The following is a 22,774-nucleotide window of genomic DNA, read 5'->3' as shown; positions in this document are numbered from 1 at the left end:
TAGAAGCTTCTGAATAGGAGAAAAAGTCTGTAATAATGGCAATTTTGGTCACATTGAGGCTTTAAAAAGAAGTTATTCAACATGAGGCACATTCCAAATGACATTTTGAATCAATTTTTCTACAGTCCAAAAAATCAATTTTCTGATGAAAAACGACGACCCGTGACCTGTCGAAATTTCTCCAGATGGTCAGAAATGGAAATTTTTTCAATGTTTAAGTTTTTTGACTGAAAATGACTATTCCATGTAAATAATCACTTTTGGAACAAAAATACGTGTTTAAGTCACTTTAATGACTGAAATTGGTCGAAATAGAAGCTTCTGAATAGGAGAAAAAGTCTGTAATAATGGCAATTTTGGTCACATTGAGGCTTTAAAAAGTAGTTATTCAACATGAGGCACATTCCAAATGACATTTTGAATCAATTTTTCTACAGTCCAAAAAATCAATTTTCTGATGAAAAACGATGACCCGTGACCTGTCGAAATTTCTCCAGATTGTCAGAAATGGAAATTTTTTAATGTTTAATTTTTTGACTGCAAATGACTATTCCGTGTAAATTATCAATTTTGGAACAAAAAAAAGTGTGTTTAGAGTCACTTTAATGCCTGAAATTGGTCGAAATAGAAGCTTCTGAATAGGAGAAAAGGTCTATAATAATGGCAATTTTGGTCACATTGAGGCTTTAAAAAGTAGTTATTCAACATGAGGCACATTCCAAATGACATTTTGAATCAATTTTTATACAGTCCAAAAAATCCATTTTCTGATGAAAAACGATGACCCGTGACCTGTCGAAATTTCTCCAGATGGTCAGAAATGTAAATTTTTTAATGTTTAATTTTTAGACTGCAAATAACTATTCCATGTAAATTATCACTTTTGGAACAAAAATAAGTGTGCTTAGAGTCACTTTAATGCCTGAAATTGGTCGAAATAGAAGCTTCTGAATAGGAGAAAAAGTCTATAATAATGGCAATTTTGGTCACATTGAGGCTCTAAAAAGAAGTTATTCAACATGAGGCACATTCCAAATGACATTTTGAATCAATTTTTCTACAGTCCAAAAAATCCATTTTCTGATGAAAAACGATGACCCGTGACCTGTCGAAATTTCTCCAGATGGTCAGAAATGTAAATTTTTTAATGTTTAATTTTTTGACTGCAAATAACTATTCCATGTAAATTATCACTTTTGGAACAAAAATAAGTGTGCTTAGAGTCACTTTAATGCCTGAAATTGGTCGAAATAGAAGCTTCTGAATAGGAGAAAAAGTCTATAATAATGGCAATTTTGGTCACATAGAGGCTTTAAAAGAAGTTATTCAACATGAGGCACATTCCAAATGACATTTTGAATCAATTTTTCTACAGTCCAAAAAATCAATTTTCTGATGAAAAACGATGACCCGTGACCTGTCGAAATTTCTCCAGATCGTCAGAAATGGAAATTTTTTAATGTTTAATTTTTTGACTGTAAATGACTATTCCATGTAAATTATCACTTTTGGAACAAAAGTAAGTGTGCTTAGAGTCACTTTAATGCCTGAAATTGGTCGAAATAGAAGCTTCTGAATAGGAGAAAAAGTCTGTAATAATGGCAATTTTGGTCACATTGAGGCTTTAAAAATTAGTTATTCAACATGAGGCACAATCCAAATGATATTTTGAGTCAATTTTTCTACAGTCCAAAAAATCAATTTTCTGATGAAAAACGATGACCCGTGACCTGTCGAAATTTCTCCAGATGGTCAGAAATGGACATTTTTTAATGTTTAATTTTTTGACTGCAAATGACTATTCCGTGTAAATTATCACTTTTGGAACAAAAATAAGTGTGCTTAGAGTCACTTTAATGCCTGAATATGGTCGAAATAGAAGCTTCTGAATAGGAGAAAAGGTCTATAATAATGGCAATTTTGGTCACATTGAGGCTTTAAAAAGAAGTTATTCAACATGAGGCACATTCCATATGACATTTTGAATCAATTTTTCTACAGTCCAAAAAGTCAATTTTCTGATGAAAAAAGATGACCGTGACCTGTCGAAATTTCTCCAGATGGTCAGAAATGGAAATTTTTCAATGTTTAATTTTTTGACTGAAAATGACTATTCCATGTAAATAATCACTTTTGGAACAAAAATAAGTGTGTTTAAGTCACTTTAATGCCTGAAATTGGTCAAAATAGAAGCTTCTGAATAGGAGAAAAAGTCTGTAATAATGGCAATTTTGGTCACATTGAGGCTTTAAAAAGTAGTTATTCAACATGAGGCACATTCCAAATGACATTTTGAGTAAATTTTTCTACAGTCCAAAAAATCCATTTTCTGATGAAAAACGACGACCCGTGACCTGTCGAAATTTCTCCAGATGGTCAGAAATGGAAATTTTTCAATGTTTAATTTTTTGACTGAAAATGACTATTCCATGTAAATAATCACTTTTGGAACAAAAATAAGTGTGTTTAAGTCACTTTAATGCCTGAAATTGGTCAATATAGAAGCTTCTGAATAGGAGAAAAAGTCTATAATAATGGCAATTTTGGTCACATTGAGGCTTTAAAAAGAAGTTATTCAACATGAGGCACATTCCAAATGACATTTTGAATCAATTTTTCTACAGTCCAAAAAATCAATTTTCTGATGAAAACGATGACCCGTGACCTGTCGAAATTTCTCCAGATCGTCAGAAATGGAAATTTTTTAATGTTTAATTTTTTGACTGTAAATGACTATTCCATGTAAATTATCACTTTTGGAACAAAAGTAAGTGTGCTTAGAGTCACTTTAATGCCTGAAATTGGTCGAAATAGAAGCTTCTGAATAGGAGAAAAAGTCTGTAATAATGGCAATTTTGGTCACATTGAGGCTTTAAAAAGTAGTTATTCAACATGAGGCACGTTCCAAATGACATTTTGAATCAATTTTTATACAGTCCAAAAAATCCATTTTCTGATGAAAAACGATGACCCGTGACCTGTCGAAATTTCTCCAGATGGTCAGAAGTGTAAATTTTTTAATGTTTAATTTTTTGACTGCAAATAACTATTCCATGTAAATTATCACTTTTGGACCAAAAATAAGTGTGCTTAGAGTCACTTTAATGCCTGAAATTGGTCGAAATAGAAGCTTCTGAATAGGAGAAAAAGTCTATAATAATGGCAATTTTGGTCACATTGAGGCTTTAAAAAGAAGTTATTCAACATGAGGCACATTCCAAATGACATTTTGAATCAATTTTTCTACAGTCCAAAAAATCAATTTTCTGATGAAAAACGATGACCCGTGACCTTTCGAAATTTCTCCAGATCGTCAGAAATGGAAATTTTTTAATGTTTAATTTTTTGACTGTAAATGACTATTCCATGTAAATTATCACTTTTGGAACAAAAGTAAGTGTGCTTAGAGTCACTTTAATGCCTGAAATTGGTCGAAATAGAAGCTTCTGAATAGGTGAAAAAGTCTGTAATAATGGCAATTTTGGTCACATTGAGGCTTTAAAAATTAGTTATTCAACATGAGGCACAATCCAAATGATATTTTGAGTCAATTTTTCTACAGTCCAAAAAATCAATTTTCTGATGAAAAACGATGACCCGTGACCTGTCGAAATTTCTCCAGATGGTCAGAAATGGAAATTTTTAAATGTTTAATTTTTGACTGAAAATGACTATTCCATGTAAATAATCACTTTTGGAACAAAAATAAGTGTGTTTAAGTCACTTTAATGACTGAAATTGGTCGAACTAGAAGCTTCTGAATAGGAGAAAAAGTCTGTAATAATGGCAATTTTGGTCACATTAAGGCTTTAAAAAGTAGTTATTCAACATGAGGCACATTCCAAATGACATTTTGAATCAATTTTTCTACAGTCCAAAAAATCAATTTTCTGATGAAAAACGATGACCCGTGACCTGTCGAAATTTCTCCAGATTGTCAGAAATGGAAATTTTTTAATGTTTAATTTTTTGACTGCAAATGACTATTCCGTGTAAATTATCAATTTTGGAACAAAAAAAAGTGTGTTTAGAGTCACTTTAATGCCTGAAATTGGTCGAAATAGAAGCTTCTGAATAGGAGAAAAGGTCTATAATAATGGCAATTTTGGTCACATTGAGGCTTTAAAAAGAAGTTATTCAACATGAGGCACATTCCATATGACATTTTGAATCAATTTTTCTACAGTCCAAAAAGTCAATTTTCTGATGAAAAAAGATGACCGTGACCTGTCGAAATTTCTCCAGATGGTCAGAAATGGAAATTTTTCAATGTTTAATTTTTTGACTGAAAATGACTATTCCATGTACATAATCACTTTTGGAACAAAAATAAGTGTGTTTAAGTCACTTTAATGCCTGAAATTGGTCAAAATAGAAGCTTCTGAATAGGAGAAAAAGTCTGTAATAATGGCAATTTTGGTCACATTGAGGCTTTAAAAAGAAGTTATTCAACATGAGGCACATTCCAAATGACATTTTGAATCAATTTTTCTACAGTCCAAAAAATCAATTTTCTGATGAAAAACGATGACCCGTGACCTTTCGAAATTTCTCCAGATCGTCAGAAATGGAAATTTTTTAATGTTTAATTTTTTGACTGTAAATGACTATTCCATGTAAATTATCACTTTTGGAACAAAAGTAAGTGTGCTTAGAGTCACTTTAATGCCTGAAATTGGTCGAAATAGAAGCTTCTGAATAGGAGAAAAAGTCTGTAATAATGGCAATTTTGGTCGCATTGAGGCTTTAAAAATTAGTTATTCAACATGAGGCACAATCCAAATGATATTTTGAGTCAATTTTTCTACAGTCCAAAAAATCAATTTTCTGATGAAAAACGATGACCCGTGACCTGTCGACATTTCTCCAGATTGTCAGAAATGGAAATTTTTTAATGTTTAATTTTTTGACTGCAAATGACTATTCCGTGTAAATTATCAATTTTGGAACAAAAAAAAGTGTGTTTAGAGTCACTTTAATGCCTGAAATTGGTCGAAATAGAAGCTTCTGAATAGGAGAAAAAGTCTATAATAATGGCAATTTTGGTCACATTGAGGCTTTAAAAAGAAGTTATTCAACATGAGGCACATTCCAAATGACATTTTGAATAAATTTTTCTACAGTCCAAAAAATCCATTTTCTGATGAAAAACGATGACCCGTGACCTGTCGACATTTCTCCAGATGGTCAGAAATGTAAATTTTTTAATTTTTAATTTTTTGACTGCAAATAACTATTCCATGTAAATTATCACTTTTGGAACAAAAATAAGTGTGCTTAGAGTCACTTTAATGCCTGAAATTGGTCGAAATAGAAGCTTCTGAATAGGAGAAAAAGTCTATAATAATGGCAATTTTGGTCACATTGAGGCTTTAAAAAGAAGTTATTCAACATGAGGCACATTCCAAATGACATTTTGAATCAATTTTTCTACAGTCCAAAAAATCAATTTTCTGATGAAAAACGATGACCCGTGACCTGTCGAAATTTCTCCAGATCGTCAGAAATGGAAATTTTTTAATGTTTAATTTTTTGACTGTAAATGACTATTCCATGTAAATTATCACTTTTGGAACAAATGTAAGTGTGCTTAGAGTCACTTTAATGCCTGAAATTGATCGAAATAGAAGCTTCTGAATAGGATAAAAAGTCTATAATAATGGCAATTTTGGTCATATTGAGGCTTTAAAAAGAAGTTATTCAACATAAGGCACATTCCAAATGACATTTTGAATCAATTTTTCTACAGTCAAAAAAATCAATTTTCTGATGAAAAACGATGACCCGTGACCTGTCGAAATTTCTCCAGATGGTCAGAAATGGAAATTTTTCAATGTTTAAGTTTTTGGACTGAAAATGACTATTCCATGAAAATAATCACTTTTGGAACAAAAATAGGTGTGTTTAAGTCACTTTAATGCCTGAAATTGGTCGAAATAGAAGCTTCTGAATAGGAGAAAAAGTCTATAATAATGGCAATTTTGGTCACATTGAGGCTTTAAAAAGAAGTTATTCAACATGAGGCACATTCCAAATGACATTTTGAATCAATTTTTCTACAGTCCAAAAAATCAATTTTCTGATGAAAAACGATGACCCGTGACCTGTCGAAATTTCTCCAGATGGTCAGAAATGGAAATTTTTTAATGTTTAATTTTTTGACTGCAAATGACTATTCCGTGTACATTATCACTTTTGGAACAAAAATAAGTGTGTTTAGAGTCACTTTAATGCCTGAAATTGGTCGAAATAGAAGCTTCTGAATAGGAGAAAAAGTCTATAATAATGGCAATTTTGGTCACATTGAGGCTTTAAAAAGAAGTTATTCAACATGAGGCACATTCCAAATGACATTTTGAATAAATTTTTCTACAGTCCAAAAAATCAATTTTCTGATGAAAAACGATGACCGTGACCTGTCGAAATTTCTCCAGATGGTCAGAAATTGAAATTTTTCAATGTTTAACTTTTTGACTGAAAATGACTATTCCATGTAAATAATCACTTTTGGAACAAAAATAAGTGTGTTTAAGTCACTTTAATGCCTGAAATTGGTTGAAATAGAAGCTTCTGAATAGGATAAAAAGTCTGTAATAATGGCAATTTTGGTCACATCGAGGCTTTAAAAAGTAGTTATTCAACATGAGGCACATTCCAAATGACATTTTGAATCAATTTTTCTACAGTCCAAAAAAATCAATTTTCTGATGAAAAACGATGACCCGTGACCTGTCGAAATTTCTCCAGATTGTCAGAAATGGAAATTTTTTAATGTTTAATTTTTTGACTGCAAATGACTATTCCGTGTAAATTATCAATTTTGGAACAAAAAAAAGTGTGTTTAGAGTCACTTTAATGCCTGAAATTGGTCGAAATAGAAGCTTCTGAATAGGAGAAAAAGTCTATAAAAATGGCAATTTTGGTCACATTGAGGCTTTAAAAAGAAGTTATTCAACATGAGGCACATTCCAAATGACATTTTGAATACATTTTTCTACAGTCCAAAAAATCCATTTTCTGATGAAAAACGATGACCCGTGACCTGTCGACATTTCTCCAGATGGTCAGAAATGTAAATTTTTTAATTTTTAATTTTTTGACTGCAAATAACTATTCCATGTAAATTATCACTTTTGGAACAAAAATAAGTGTGCTTAGAGTCACTTTAATGCCTGAAATTGGTCGAAATAGAAGCTTCTGAATAGGAGAAAAAGTCTATAATAATGGCAATTTTGGTCACATTGAGGCTTTAAAAAGAAGTTATTCAACATGAGGCACATTCCAAATGACATTTTGAATCAATTTTTCTACAGTCCAAAAAATCAATTTTCTGATGAAAAACGATGACCCGTGACCTGTCGAAATTTCTCCAGATCGTCAGAAATGGAAATTTTTTAATGTTTAATTTTTTGACTGTAAATGACTATTCCATGTAAATTATCACTTTTGGAACAAATGTAAGTGTGCTTAGAGTCACTTTAATGCCTGAAATTGATCGAAATAGAAGCTTCTGAATAGGATAAAAAGTCTATAATAATGGCAATTTTGGTCATATTGAGGCTTTAAAAAGAAGTTATTCAACATAAGGCACATTCCAAATGACATTTTGAATCAATTTTTCTACAGTCAAAAAAATCAATTTTCTGATGAAAAACGATGACCCGTGACCTGTCGAAATTTCTCCAGATGGTCAGAAATGGAAATTTTTCAATGTTTAAGTTTTTGGACTGAAAATGACTATTCCATGAAAATAATCACTTTTGGAACAAAAATAGGTGTGTTTAAGTCACTTTAATGCCTGAAATTGGTCGAAATAGAAGCTTCTGAATAGGAGAAAAAGTCTATAATAATGGCAATTTTGGTCACATTGAGGCTTTAAAAAGAAGTTATTCAACATGAGGCACATTCCAAATGACATTTTGAATCAATTTTTCTACAGTCCAAAAAATCAATTTTCTGATGAAAAACGATGACCCGTGACCTGTCGAAATTTCTCCAGATGGTCAGAAATGGAAATTTTTTAATGTTTAATTTTTTGACTGCAAATGACTATTCCGTGTACATTATCACTTTTGGAACAAAAATAAGTGTGTTTAGAGTCACTTTAATGCCTGAAATTGGTCGAAATAGAAGCTTCTGAATAGGAGAAAAAGTCTATAATAATGGCAATTTTGGTCACATTGAGGCTTTAAAAAGAAGTTATTCAACATGAGGCACATTCCAAATGACATTTTGAATAAATTTTTCTACAGTCCAAAAAATCAATTTTCTGATGAAAAACGATGACCGTGACCTGTCGAAATTTCTCCAGATGGTCAGAAATTGAAATTTTTCAATGTTTAACTTTTTGACTGAAAATTACTATTCCATGTAAATAATCACTTTTGGAACAAAAATAAGTGTGTTTAAGTCACTTTAATGCCTGACATTGGTTGAAATAGAAGCTTCTGAATAGGATAAAAAGTCTGTAATAATGGCAATTTTGGTCACATCGAGGCTTTAAAAAGTAGTTATTCAACATGAGGCACATTCCAAATGACATTTTGAATCAATTTTTCTACAGTCCAAAAAAATCAATTTTCTGATGAAAAACGATGACCCGTGACCTGTCGAAATTTCTCCAGATTGTCAGAAATGGAAATTTTTTAATGTTTAATTTTTTGACTGCAAATGACTATTCCATGTAAATGATCACTTTTGGAACAAAAATAAGTGTGTTTAGAGTTACTTTAATGCCTGAAATTGGTCGAAATAGAAGCTTCTGAATAGGAGAAAAAGTCTATATTAATGGCAATTTTGGTCACATTGAGGCTTTAAAAAGAAGTTATTCAACATGAGGCACATTCCAAAAGACATTTTGAATCAATTTTTCTACAGTCCAAAAAATCAATTTTCTGATGAAAAACGATGACCCGTGACCTGTCGAAATTTCTCCAGATGGTCAGAAATGGAAATTTTTTAATGTTTAATTTTTTGACTGCAAATGACTATTCCGTGTAAATTATCACTTTTGGAACAAAAATAAGTGTGTTTAGAGTCACTTTAATGCCTGAAATTGGTCGAAATAGAAGCTTCTGAATAGGAGAAAAAGTCTATAATAATGGCAATTTTGGTCACATTGAGGCTTTAAAAAGAAGTTATTCAACATGAGGCACATTCCAAATGACATTTTGAATCAATTTTTCTACAGTCCAAAAAATCAATTTTCTGATGAAAAACGATGACCGTGACCTGTCGAAATTTCTCCAGATGGTCAGAAATTGAAATTTTTCAATGTTTAACTTTTTGACTGAAAATGACTATTCCATGTAAATAATCACTTTTGGAACAAATATAAGTGTGTTTAAGTCACTTTAATGCCTGAAATTGGTTGAAATAGAAGCTTCTGAATAGGAGAAAAAGTCTGTAATAATGGCAATTTTGGTCACATCGAGGCTTTAAAAAGTAGTTATTCAACATGAGGCACATTCCAAATGACATTTTGAATCAATTTTTCTACAGTCCAAAAAAAACAATTTTCTGATGAAAAACGATGACCCGTGACCTGTCGAAATTTCTCCAGATTGTCAGAAATGGAAATTTTTTAATGTTTAATTTTTTGACTGCAAATGACTATTCCATGTAAATGATCACTTTTGGAACAAAAATAAGTGTGTTTAGAGTTACTTTAATGCCTGAAATTGGTCGAAATAGAAGCTTCTGAATAGGAGAAAAAGTCTATATTAATGGCAATTTTGGTCACATTGAGGCTTTAAAAAGAAGTTATTCAACATGAGGCACATTCCAAATGACATTTTGAATCAATTTTTCTACAGTCCAAAAAATCCATTTTCTGATGAAAAACGATGACCCGTGACCTGTCGAAATTTCTCCAGATGGTCAGAAATGGAAATTTTTTAATGTTTAATTTTGTGACTGCAAATGACTATTCCGTGTAAATTATCACTTTTGGAACAAAAATAAGTGTGTTTAGAGTCACTTTAATGCCTGAAATTGGTCGAAATAGAAGCTTCTGAATAGGAGAAAAAGTCTATAATAATGGCAATTTTGGTCATAATGAGGCTTTAAAAAGAAGTTATTCAACATAAGGCACATTCCAAATGACATTTTGAATCAATTTTTCTACAGTCGAAAAAATCAATTTTCTGATGAAAAACGATGACCCGTGACCTGTCGAAATTTCTCCAGATGGTCAGAAATTGAAATTTTTCAATGTTTAAGTTTTTTGACTGAAAATGACTATTCCATGAAAATAATCACTTTTGGAACAAAAATAGGTGTGTTTAAGTCACTTTAATGCCTGAAATTGGTCGAAATAGAAGCTTCTGAATAGGAGAAAAAGTCTATAATAATGGCAATTTTGGTCACATTGAGGCTTTAAAAAGAAGTTATTCAACATGAGGCACATTCCAAATGACATTTTGAATCAATTTTTCTACAGTCCAAAAAATCAATTTTCTGATGAAAAACGATGACCGTGACCAGTCGAAATTTCTCCAGATGGTCAGAAATTGAAATTTTTCAATGTTTAACTTTTTGACTGAAAATGACTATTCCATGTAAATAATCACTTTTGGAACAAAAGTAAGTGTGCTTAGAGTCACTTTAATGCCTGAAATTGGTCGAAATAGAAGCTTCTGAATAGGAGAAAAAGTCTGTAATAATGGCAATTTTGGTCACATTGAGGCTTTAAAAATTAGTTATTCAACATGAGGCACATTCCAAATGATATTTTGAGTCAATTTTTCTACAGTCCAAAAAATCAATTTTCTGATGAAAAACGATGACCCGTGACCTGTCGAAATTTCTCCAGATGGTCAGCAATGTAAATTTTTTAATGTTTAATTTTTTGACTGCAAATGACTATTCCATGTAAATTATCACTTTTGGAACAAAAATAAGTTGGTTTAGAGTCACTAATGCCTGAAATTTGTCAAAAATGAAGCTTCTGAATATGAGAATAAGTCTGTAATAATGGCAATTTTGGTCACATTGAGGCTTTAAAAAGTAGTTATTCAACATGAGGCACATTCCAAATGACATTTTGAATCAATTTTTCTACAGTCCAAAAAATCAATTTTCGATGAAAAACGATGACCCGTGACCTGTCGAAATTTCTCCGGATGGTCAGAAATGGAAATTTTTTAATGTTTAATTTTTTGACTGCAAATGACTATTCCGTGTAAATTATCACTTTTGGAGCAAAAGTAAGTGTGCTTAGAGTCACTTTAATGCCTGAATATGGTCGAAATAGAAGCTTCTGAATAGGAGAAAAAGTCTGTAATAATGGCAATTTTGGTCACATTGAGGCTTTAAAAATTAGTTATTAAACATGAGGCACATTCCCAATGATATTTTGAGTCAATTTTTCTACAGTCCAAAAAATCAATTTTCTGATGAAAAACGACGACCCGTGACCTGTCGAAATTTCTCCAGATGGTCAAAAATGGAAATTTTTTCAATGTTTAAGTTTTTTGACTGAAAATGACTATTCCATGTAAATAATCACTTTTGGAACAAAAATAAGTGTGTTTAAGTCACTTTAATGACTGAAATTGGTCGAAATAGAAGCTTCTGAATAGGAGAAAAAGTCTGTAATAATGGCAATTTTGGTCACATTGAGGCTTTAAAAAGTAGTTATTCAACATGAGGCACATTCCAAATGACATTTTGAATCAATTTTTCTACAGTCCAAAAAATCAATTTTCTGATGAAAAACGATGACCCGTGACCTGTCGAAATTTCTCCAGATTGTCAGAAATGGAAATTTTTTAATGTTTAATTTTTTGACTGTAAATGACTATTCCGTGTAAATTATCAATTTTGGAACAAAAAAAAGTGTGTTTAGAGTCACTTTAATGCCTGAAATTGGTCGAAATAGAAGCTTCTGAATAGGAGAAAAAGTCTATAATAATGGCAATTTTGGTCACATTGAGGCTTTAAAAAGAAGTTATTCAACATGAGGCACATTCCATATGACATTTTGAATCAATTTTTCTACAGTCCAAAAAATCAATTTTCTGATGAAAAAAGATGACCGTGACCTGTCGAAATTTCTCCAGATTGTCAGAAATGGAAATTTTTTAATGTTAATTTTTTGACTGCAAATGACTATTCCATGTAAATTATCTCTTTTGGAACACAAATAAGTGTGTTTAGAGTTACTTTAATGCCTGAAATTGGTCGAAATAGAAGCTTCTGAATAGGAGAAAAAGTCTGTAATAATGGCAATTTTGGTCACATTGAGGCTTTAAAAAGAAGTTATTCAACATGAGGCACATTCCAAATGACATTTTGAATCAATTTTTCTACAGTCCAAAAAATCAATTTTCTGATGAAAAATGATGACCCGTGACCTGTCGAAATTTCTCCAGATGGTCAGAAATGGACATTTTTTAATGTTTAATTTTTTGACTGCAAATGACTATTCCGTGTAAATTATCACTTTTGGAACAAAAGTAAGTGTGCTTAGAGTCACTTTAATGCCTGAAATTGGTCGAAATAGAAGCTTCTGAATAGGAGAAAAAGTCTGTAATAATGGCAATTTTGGTCACATTGAGGCTTTAAAAATTAGTTATTCAACATGAGGCACAGTCCAAATGATATTTTGAGTCAATTTTTCTACAGTCTAAAAAATCAATTTTCTGATGAAAAACGATGACCCGTGACCTGTTGAAATTTCTCCAGATGGTCAGCAATGTAAATTTTTTAATGTTTAATTTTTTGACTGCAAATGACTATTCCATGTAAATTATCACTTTTGGAACAAAAATAAGTGTGTTTAGAGTCAATAATGCCTGAAATTTGTCAAAAATGAAGCTTCTGAATATGAGAATAAGTCTGTAATAATGGCAATTTTGGTCACATTGAGGCTTTAAAAAGTAGTTATTCAACATGAGGCACATTCCAAATGACATTTTGAATCAATTTTTCTACAGTCCAAAAAATCAATTTTCGATGAAAAACGATGACCCGTGACCTGTTGAAATTTCTCCGGATGGTCAGAAATGGAAATTTTTTAATGGTTAATTTTTTGACTGCAAATGACTATTCCGTGTAAATTATCACTTTTGGAGCAAAAGTAAGTGTGCTTAGAGTCACTTTAATGCCTGAATATGGTCGAAATAGAAGCTTCTGAATAGGAGAAAAAGTCTGTAATAATGGCAATTTTGGTCACATTGAGGCTTTAAAAAGTAGTTATTCAACATGAGGCACATTCCAAATGACATTTTGAATCAATTTTTCTACAGTCCAAAAAATCAATTTTCTGATGAAAAACGATGACCCGTGACCTGTCGAAATTTCTCCAGATTGTCAGAAATGGAAATTTTTTAATGTTTAATTTTTTGACTGTAAATGACTATTCCGTGTAAATTATCAATTTTGGAACAAAAAAAAGTGTGTTTAGAGTCACTTTAATGCCTGAAATTGGTCGAAATAGAAGCTTCTGAATAGGAGAAAAAGTCTATAATAATGGCAATTTTGGTCACATTGAGGCTTTAAAAAGAAGTTATTCAACATGAGGCACATTCCATATGACATTTTGAATCAATTTTTCTACAGTCCAAAAAATCAATTTTCTGATGAAAAAAGATGACCGTGACCTGTCGAAATTTCTCCAGATTGTCAGAAATGGAAATTTTTTAATGTTAATTCTTTGACTGCAAATGACTATTCCATGTAAATTATCACTTTTGGAACACAAATAAGTGTGTTTAGAGTTACTTTAATGCCTGAAATTGGTCGAAATAGAAGCTTCTGAATAGGAGAAAAAGTCTATAATAATGGCAATTTTGGTCATAATGAGGCTTTAAAAAGAAGTTATTCAACATAAGGCACATTCCATATGACATTTTGAATCAATTTTTCTACAGTCCAAAAAATCAATTTTCTGATGAAAAAAGATGACCGTGACCTGTCGAAATTTCTCCAGATGGTCAGAAATGGAAATTTTTCAATGTTTAATTTTTTGACTGAAAATGACTATTCCATGTAAATAATCACTTTTGGAACAAAAATTAGTGTGTTTAAGTCACTTTAATGCCTGAAATTGGTCAAAATAGAAGCTTCTGAATAGGAGAAAAAGTCTGTAATAATGGCAATTTTGGTCACATTGAGGCTTTAAAAAGTAGTTATTCAACATGAGGCACATTCCAAATGACATTTTGAATCAATTTTTCTACAGTCCAAAAAATCCATTTTCTAATGAAAAACGATGACCCGTGACCTGTCGAAATTTCTCCAGATGGTCAGAAATGTAAATTTTTTAATGTTTAATTTTTTGACTGCAAATAACTATTCCATGTAAATTATCACTTTTGGAACAAAAATAAGTGTGCTTAGAGTCACTTTAATGCCTGAAATTGGTCGAAATAGAAGCTTCTGAATAGGAGAAAAAGTCTATAATAATGGCAATTTTGGTCACATTGAGGCTTTAAAAAGAAGTTATTCAACATGAGGCACATTCCATATGACATTTTGAATCAATTTTTCTACAGTCCAAAAAATCAATTTTCTGATGAAAAAAGATGACCGTGACCTGTCGAAATTTCTCCAGATTGTCAGAAATGGAAATTTTTTAATGTTAATTCTTTGACTGCAAATGACTATTCCATGTAAATTATCACTTTTGGAACACAGATAAGTGTGTTTAGAGTTACTTTAATGCCTGAAATTGGTCGAAATAGAAGCTTCTGAATAGGAGAAAAAGTCTGTAATAATGGCAATTTTGGTCACATTGAGGCTTTAAAAAGTAGTTATTCAACATGAGGCACATTCCAAATGACATTTTGAATCAATTTTTCTACAGTCCAAAAAATCAATTTTCTGATGAAAAACGATGACCCGTGACCTGTCGAAATTTCTCCAGATTGTCAGAAATGGAAATTTTTTAATGTTTAATTTTTTGACTGTAAATGACTATTCCGTGTAAATTATCAATTTTGGAACAAAAAAAAGTGTGTTTAGAGTCACTTTAATGCCTGAAATTGGTCGAAATAGAAGCTTCTGAATAGGAGAAAAAGTCTATAATAATGGCAATTTTGGTCACATTGAGGCTTTAAAAAGAAGTTATTCAACATGAGGCACATTCCATATGACATTTTGAATCAATTTTTCTACAGTCCAAAAAATCAATTTTCTGATGAAAAAAGATGACCGTGACCTGTCGAAATTTCTCCAGATTGTCAGAAATGGAAATTTTTTAATGTTAATTCTTTGACTGTAAATGACTATTCCATGTAAATTATCACTTTTGGAACACAAATAAGTGTGTTTAGAGTTACTTTAATGCCTGAAATTGGTCGAAATAGAAGCTTCTGAATAGGAGAAAAAGTCTATAATAATGGCAATTTTGGTCACATTGAGGCTTTAAAAAGAAGTTATTCAACATGAGGCACATTCCAAATGACATTTTGAATCAATTTTTCTACAGTCCAAAAAATCAATTTTCTGATGAAAAACGATGACCCGTGACCTGTCGAAATTTCTCCAGATCGTCAGAAATGGAAATTTTTTAATGTTTAATTTTTTGACTGTAAATGACTATTCCATGTAAATTATCACTTTTGGAACAAAAATAAGTGTGCTTAGAGTCACTTTAATGCATGAATATGGTCGAAATAGAAGCTTCTGAATAGGAGAAAAGGTCTATAATAATGGCAATTTTGGTCACATTGAGGCTTTAAAAAAAAGTTATTCAACATGAGGCACATTCCATATGACATTTTGAATCAATTTTTCTACAGTCCAAAAAATCAATTTTCTGATGAAAAAAGATGACCGTGACCTGTCGAAATTTCTCCAGATGGTCAGAAATGGAAATTTTTCAATGTTTAATTTTTTGACTGAAAATGACTATTCCATGTAAATAATCACTTTTGGAACAAAAATAAGTGTTTTTAAGTCACTTTAATGCCTGAAATTGGTCAAAATAGAAGCTTCTGAATAGGAGAAAAAGTCTGTAATAATGGCAATTTTGGTCACATTGAGGCTTTAAAAAGAAGTTATTCAACATGAGGCACATTCCAAATGACATTTTGAATCAATTTTTCTACAGTCCAAAAAATCAATTTTCTGATGAAAAATGATGACCCGTGACTTGTCGAAATTTCTCCAGATGGTCAGAAATGGACATTTTTTAATGTTTAATTTTTTGACTGCAAATGACTATTCCGTGTAAATTATCACTTTTGGAACAAAAATAAGTGTGTTTAAGTCACTTTAATGACTGAAATTGGTCGAAATAGAAGCTTCTGAATAGGAGAAAAAGTCTGTAATAATGGCAATTTTGGTCACATTGAGGCTTTAAAAAGTAGTTATTCAACATGAGGCACATTCCAAATGACATTTTGAATCAATTTTTCCAAAGTCCAAAAAATCAATTTTCTGATGAAATACGATGACCCGTGACCTGTCGAAATTTCTCCAGATTGTCAGAAATGGAAATTTTTTAATGTTTAATTTTTTGACTGTAATGACTATTCCATGTAAATTATCACTTTTGGAACAAAAGTAAGTGTGCTTAGAGTCACTTTAATGCCTGAAATTGGTCGAAATAGAAGCTTCTGAATAGGAGAAAAAGTCTGTAATAATGGCAATTTTGGTCACATTGAGGCTTGAAAAATTAGTTATTCAACATGAGGCACAATCCAAATGATATTTTGAGTCAATTTTTCTACAGTCCAAAAAATCAATTTTCTGATGAAAAACGATGACCCGTGACCTGTCGAAATTTCTCCAGATGGTCAGAAATGGAAATTTTTAAATGTTTAATTTTTTGACTGAAAATGACTATTCCATGTAAATAATCACTTTTGGAACAAAAAAAAGTGTGTTTAAGTCACTTTAATGCCTGAAATTGGTCGAAATAGAAGCTTCTGAATAGGATAAAAAGTCTGTAATAATGGCAATTTTGGTCACATTGAGGCTTTAAAAAGAAGTTATTCAACATGAGGCACATTCCAAATGACATTTTGAATCAATTTTTCTACAGTCCAAAAAATCAATTTTCTGATGAAAAATGATGACCCGTGACCTGTCGAAATTTCTCCAGATGGTCAGAAATGGACATTTTTTAATGTTTAATTTTTTGACTGCAAATGACTATTCCGTGTAAATTATCACTTTTGGAACAAAAATAAGTGTGCTTAGAGTCACTTTAATGCCTGAATATGGTCGAAATAGAAGCTTCTGAAGAGGAGAAAAAGTCTGTAATAATGGCAATTTTGGTCACATTGAGGCTTTAAAAATTAGTTATTAAACATGAGGCACATTCCAAATGATATTTTGAGTCAATTTTTCTACAGTCCAAAAAATCAATTTTCTGATGAAAAACGACGACCCGTGACCTGTCGAAATTTCTCCAGATGGTCAGAAATGGAAATTTTTTCAATGTTTACGTTTTTTGACTGAAAATGACTATTCCATCTAAATAATCACTTTTGGAACAAAAATAAGTGTGTTTAAGTCACTTTAATGACTGAAATTGGTCGAAATAGAAGCTTCTGAATAGGAGAAAAAGTCTGTAATAATGGCAATTTTGGTCACATTGAGGCTTTAAAAAGAAGTTATTCAACATGAGGCACATTCCAAATGACATTTTGAATCAATTTTTCTACAGTCCAAAAAATCAATTTTCTGATGAAAAATGATGACCCGTGACCTGTCGAAATTTCTCCAGATGGTCAGAAATGGACATTTTTTAATGTTTAATTTTTTGACTGCAAATGACTATTCCGTGTAAATTATCACTTTTGGAACAAAAGTAAGTGTGCTTAGAGTCACTTTAATGCCTGAATATGGTCGAAATAGAAGCTTCTGAAGAGGAGAAAAAGTCTGTAATAATGGCAATTTTGGTCACATTGAGGCTTTAAAAAGAAGTTATTCAACATGAGGCACATTCCATATGACATTTTGAATCAATTTTTCTACAGTCCAAAAAATCAATTTTCTGATGAAAAAAGATGACCGTGACCTGTCGAAATTTCTCCAGATTGTCAGAAATGGAAATTTTTTAATGTTAATTTTTTGACTGCAAATGACTATTCCATGTAAATTATCACTTTTGGAACACAAATAAGTGTGTTTAGAGTTACTTTAATGCCTGAAATTGGTCGAAATAGAAGCTTCTGAATAGGAGAAAAAGTCTATAATAATGGCAATTTTGGTCACATTGAGGCTTTAAAAATTAGTTATTCAACATGAGGCACAATCCAAATGATATTTTGAGTCAATTTTTCTACAGTCCAAAAAATCAATTTTCTGAAGAAAAACGATGACCCGTGACCTGTCGAAATTTCTCCAGATGGTCAGAAATGGAAATTTTTAAATGTTTAATTTTTTGACTGAAAATGACTATTCCATGTAAATAATCACTTTTGGAACAAAAATAAGTGTGTTTAAGTCACTTTAATGCCTGAAATTGGTCGAAATAGAAGCTTCTGAATAGGAGAAAAAGTCTGTAATAATGGCAATTTTGGTCACATTGAGGCTTTAAAAAGAAGTTATTCAACATGAGGCACATTCCAAATGACATTTTGAATCAATTTTTCTACAGTCCAAAAAATCAATTTTCTGATGAAAAATGATGACCCGTGACCTGTCGAAATTTCTCCAGATGGTCAGAAATGGACATTTTTTAATGTTTAATTTTTTGACTGCAAATGACTATTCCGTGTAAATTATCACTTTTGGAACAAAAATAAGTGTGCTTAGAGTCACTTTAATGCATGAATATGGTCGAAATAGAAGCTTCTGAATAGGAGAAAAGGTCTATAATAATGGCAATTTTGGTCACATTGAGGCTTTAAAAAAAAGTTATTCAACATGAGGCACATTCCATATGACATTTTGAATCAATTTTTCTACAGTCCAAAAAATCAATTTTCTGATGAAAAAAGATGACCGTGACCTGTCGAAATTTCTCCAGATGGTCAGAAATGGAAATTTTTCAATGTTTAATTTTTTGACTGAAAATGACTATTCCATGTAAATAATCACTTTTGGAACAAAAATTAGTGTGTTTAAGTCACTTTAATGCCTGAAATTGGTCAAAATAGAAGCTTCTGAATAGGAGAAAAAGTCTGTAATAATGGCAATTTTGGTCACATTGAGGCTTTAAAAAGTAGTTATTCAACATGAGGCACATTCCAAATGACATTTTGAATCAATTTTTCTACAGTCCAAAAAATCCATTTTCTAATGAAAAACGATGACCCGTGACCTGTCGAAATTTCTCCAGATGGTCAGAAATGTAAATTTTTTAATGTTTAATTTTTTGACTGCAAATAACTATTCCATGTAAATTATCACTTTTGGAACAAAAATAAGTGTGCTTAGAGTCACTTTAATGCCTGAAATTGGTCGAAATAGAAGCTTCTGAATAGGAGAAAAAGTCTATAATAATGGCAATTTTGGTCACATTGAGGCTTTAAAAAGAAGTTATTCAACATGAGGCACATTCCAAATGACATTTTGAATCAATTTTTCTACAGTCCAAAAAATCAATTTTCTGATGAAAAATGATGACCCGTGACCTGTCGAAATTTCTCCAGATCGTCAGAAATGGAAATTTTTTAATGTTTAATTTTTTGACTGTAAATGACTATTCCATGTAAATTATCACTTTTGGAACAAAAGTAAGTGTGCTTAGAGTCACTTTAATGCCTGAAATTGGTCGAAATAGAAGCTTCTGAATAGGAGAAAAAGTCTGTAATAATGGCAATTTTGGTCACATTGAGGCTTGAAAAATTAGTTATTCAACATGAGGCACAATCCAAATGATATTTTGAGTCAATTTTTCTACAGTCCAAAAAATCAATTTTCTGATGAAAAACGATGACCCGTGACCTGTCAAAATTTCTCCAGATTGTCAGAAATGGAAATTTTTTAATGTTTAATTTTTTGACTGCAAATGACTATTCCATGTAAATGATCACTTTTGGAACAAAAATAAGTGTGTTTAGAGTTACTTTAATGCCTGAAATTGGTCGAAATAGAAGCTTCTGAATAGGAGAAAAAGTCTATAATAATGGCAATTTTGGTCACATTGAGGCTTTAAAAAGAAGTTATTCAACATGAGGCACATTCCAAATGACATTTTGAATCAATTTTTCTACAGTCCAAAAAATCAATTTTCTGATGAAAAACGATGACCGTGACCTGTCGAAATTTCTCCAGATGGTCAGAAATTGAAATTTTTCAATGTTTAACTTTTTGACTGAAAATGACTATTCCATGTAAATAATCACTTTTGGAACAAATATAAGTGTGTTTAAGTCACTTTAATGCCTGAAATTGGTTGAAATAGAAGCTTCTGAATAGGAGAAAAAGTCTGTAATAATGGCAATTTTGGTCACATCGAGGCTTTAAAAAGTAGTTATTCAACATGAGGCACATTCCAAATGACATTTTGAATCAATTTTTCTACAGTCCAAAAAAAACAATTTTCTGATGAAAAACGATGACCCGTGACCTGTCGAAATTTCTCCAGATTGTCAGAAATGGAAATTTTTTAATGTTTAATTTTTTGACTGCAAATGACTATTCCATGTAAATGATCACTTTTGGAACAAAAATAAGTGTGTTTAGAGTTACTTTAATGCCTGAAATTGGTCGAAATAGAAGCTTCTGAATAGGAGAAAAAGTCTATATTAATGGCAATTTTGGTCACATTGAGGCTTTAAAAAGAAGTTATTCAACATGAGGCACATTCCAAATGACATTTTGAATCAATTTTTCTACAGTCCAAAAAATCCATTTTCTGATGAAAAACGATGACCCGTGACCTGTCGAAATTTCTCCAGATGGTCAGAAATGGAAATTTTTTAATGTTTAATTTTTTGACTGCAAATGACTATTCCGTGTAAATTATCACTTTTGGAACAAAAATAAGTGTGTTTAGAGTCACTTTAATGCCTGAAATTGGTCGAAATAGAAGCTTCTGAATAGGAGAAAAAGTCTATAATAATGGCAATTTTGGTCATAATGAGGCTTTAAAAAGAAGTTATTCAACATAAGGCACATTCCAAATGACATTTTGAATCAATTTTTCTACAGTCGAAAAAATCAATTTTCTGACGAAAAACGATGACCCGTGACCTGTCGAAATTTCTCCAGATGGTCAGAAATTGAAATTTTTCAATGTTTAAGTTTTTTGACTGAAAATGACTATTCCATGAAAATAATCACTTTTGGAACAAAAATAGGTGTGTTTAAGTCACTTTAATGCCTGAAATTGGTCGAAATAGAAGCTTCTGAATAGGAGAAAAAGTCTATAATAATGGCAATTTTGGTCACATTGAGGCTTTAAAAAGAAGTTATTCAACATGAGGCACATTCCAAATGACATTTTGAATCAATTTTTCTACAGTCCAAAAAATCAATTTTCTGATGAAAAACGATGACCGTGACCAGTCGAAATTTCTCCAGATGGTCAGAAATTGAAATTTTTCAATGTTTAACTTTTTGACTGAAAATGACTATTCCATGTAAATAATCACTTTTGGAACAAAAGTAAGTGTGCTTAGAGTCACTTTAATGCCTGAAATTGGTCGAAATAGAAGCTTCTGAATAGGAGAAAAAGTCTGTAATAATGGCAATTTTGGTCACATTGAGGCTTTAAAAATTAGTTATTCAACATGAGGCACATTCCAAATGATATTTTGAGTCAATTTTTCTACAGTCCAAAAAATCAATTTTCTGATGAAAAACGATGACCCGTGACCTGTCGAAATTTCTCCAGATGGTCAGCAATGTAAATTTTTTAATGTTTAATTTTTTGACTGCAAATGACTATTCCATGTAAATTATCACTTTTGGAACAAAAATAAGTTGGTTTAGAGTCACTAATGCCTGAAATTTGTCAAAAATGAAGCTTCTGAATATGAGAATAAGTCTGTAATAATGGCAATTTTGGTCACATTGAGGCTTTAAAAAGTAGTTATTCAACATGAGGCACATTCCAAATGACATTTTGAATCAATTTTTCTACAGTCCAAAAAATCAATTTTCGATGAAAAACGATGACCCGTGACCTGTCGAAATTTCTCCGGATGGTCAGAAATGGAAATTTTTTAATGTTTAATTTTTTGACTGCAAATGACTATTCCGTGTAAATTATCACTTTTGGAGCAAAAGTAAGTGTGCTTAGAGTCACTTTAATGCCTGAATATGGTCGAAATAGAAGCTTCTGAATAGGAGAAAAAGTCTGTAATAATGGCAATTTTGGTCACATTGAGGCTTTAAAAATTAGTTATTAAACATGAGGCACATTCCCAATGATATTTTGAGTCAATTTTTCTACAGTCCAAAAAATCAATTTTCTGATGAAAAACGACGACCCGTGACCTGTCGAAATTTCTCCAGATGGTCAAAAATGGAAATTTTTTCAATGTTTAAGTTTTTTGACTGAAAATGACTATTCCATGTAAATAATCACTTTTGGAACAAAAATAAGTGTGTTTAAGTCACTTTAATGACTGAAATTGGTCGAAATAGAAGCTTCTGAATAGGAGAAAAAGTCTGTAATAATGGCAATTTTGGTCACATTGAGGCTTTAAAAAGTAGTTATTCAACATGAGGCACATTCCAAATGACATTTTGAATCAATTTTTCTACAGTCCAAAAAATCAATTTTCTGATGAAAAACGATGACCCGTGACCTGTCGAAATTTCTCCAGATTGTCAGAAATGGAAATTTTTTAATGTTTAATTTTTTGACTGTAAATGACTATTCCGTGTAAATTATCAATTTTGGAACAAAAAAAAGTGTGTT

This window comes from Triturus cristatus, chromosome 9 (assembly GCF_964204655.1).
Source record: "Triturus cristatus chromosome 9, aTriCri1.1, whole genome shotgun sequence".
NCBI lineage: Eukaryota > Metazoa > Chordata > Amphibia > Caudata > Salamandridae > Triturus > Triturus cristatus.
Note: the sequence above shows the minus strand (reverse complement) of the source record.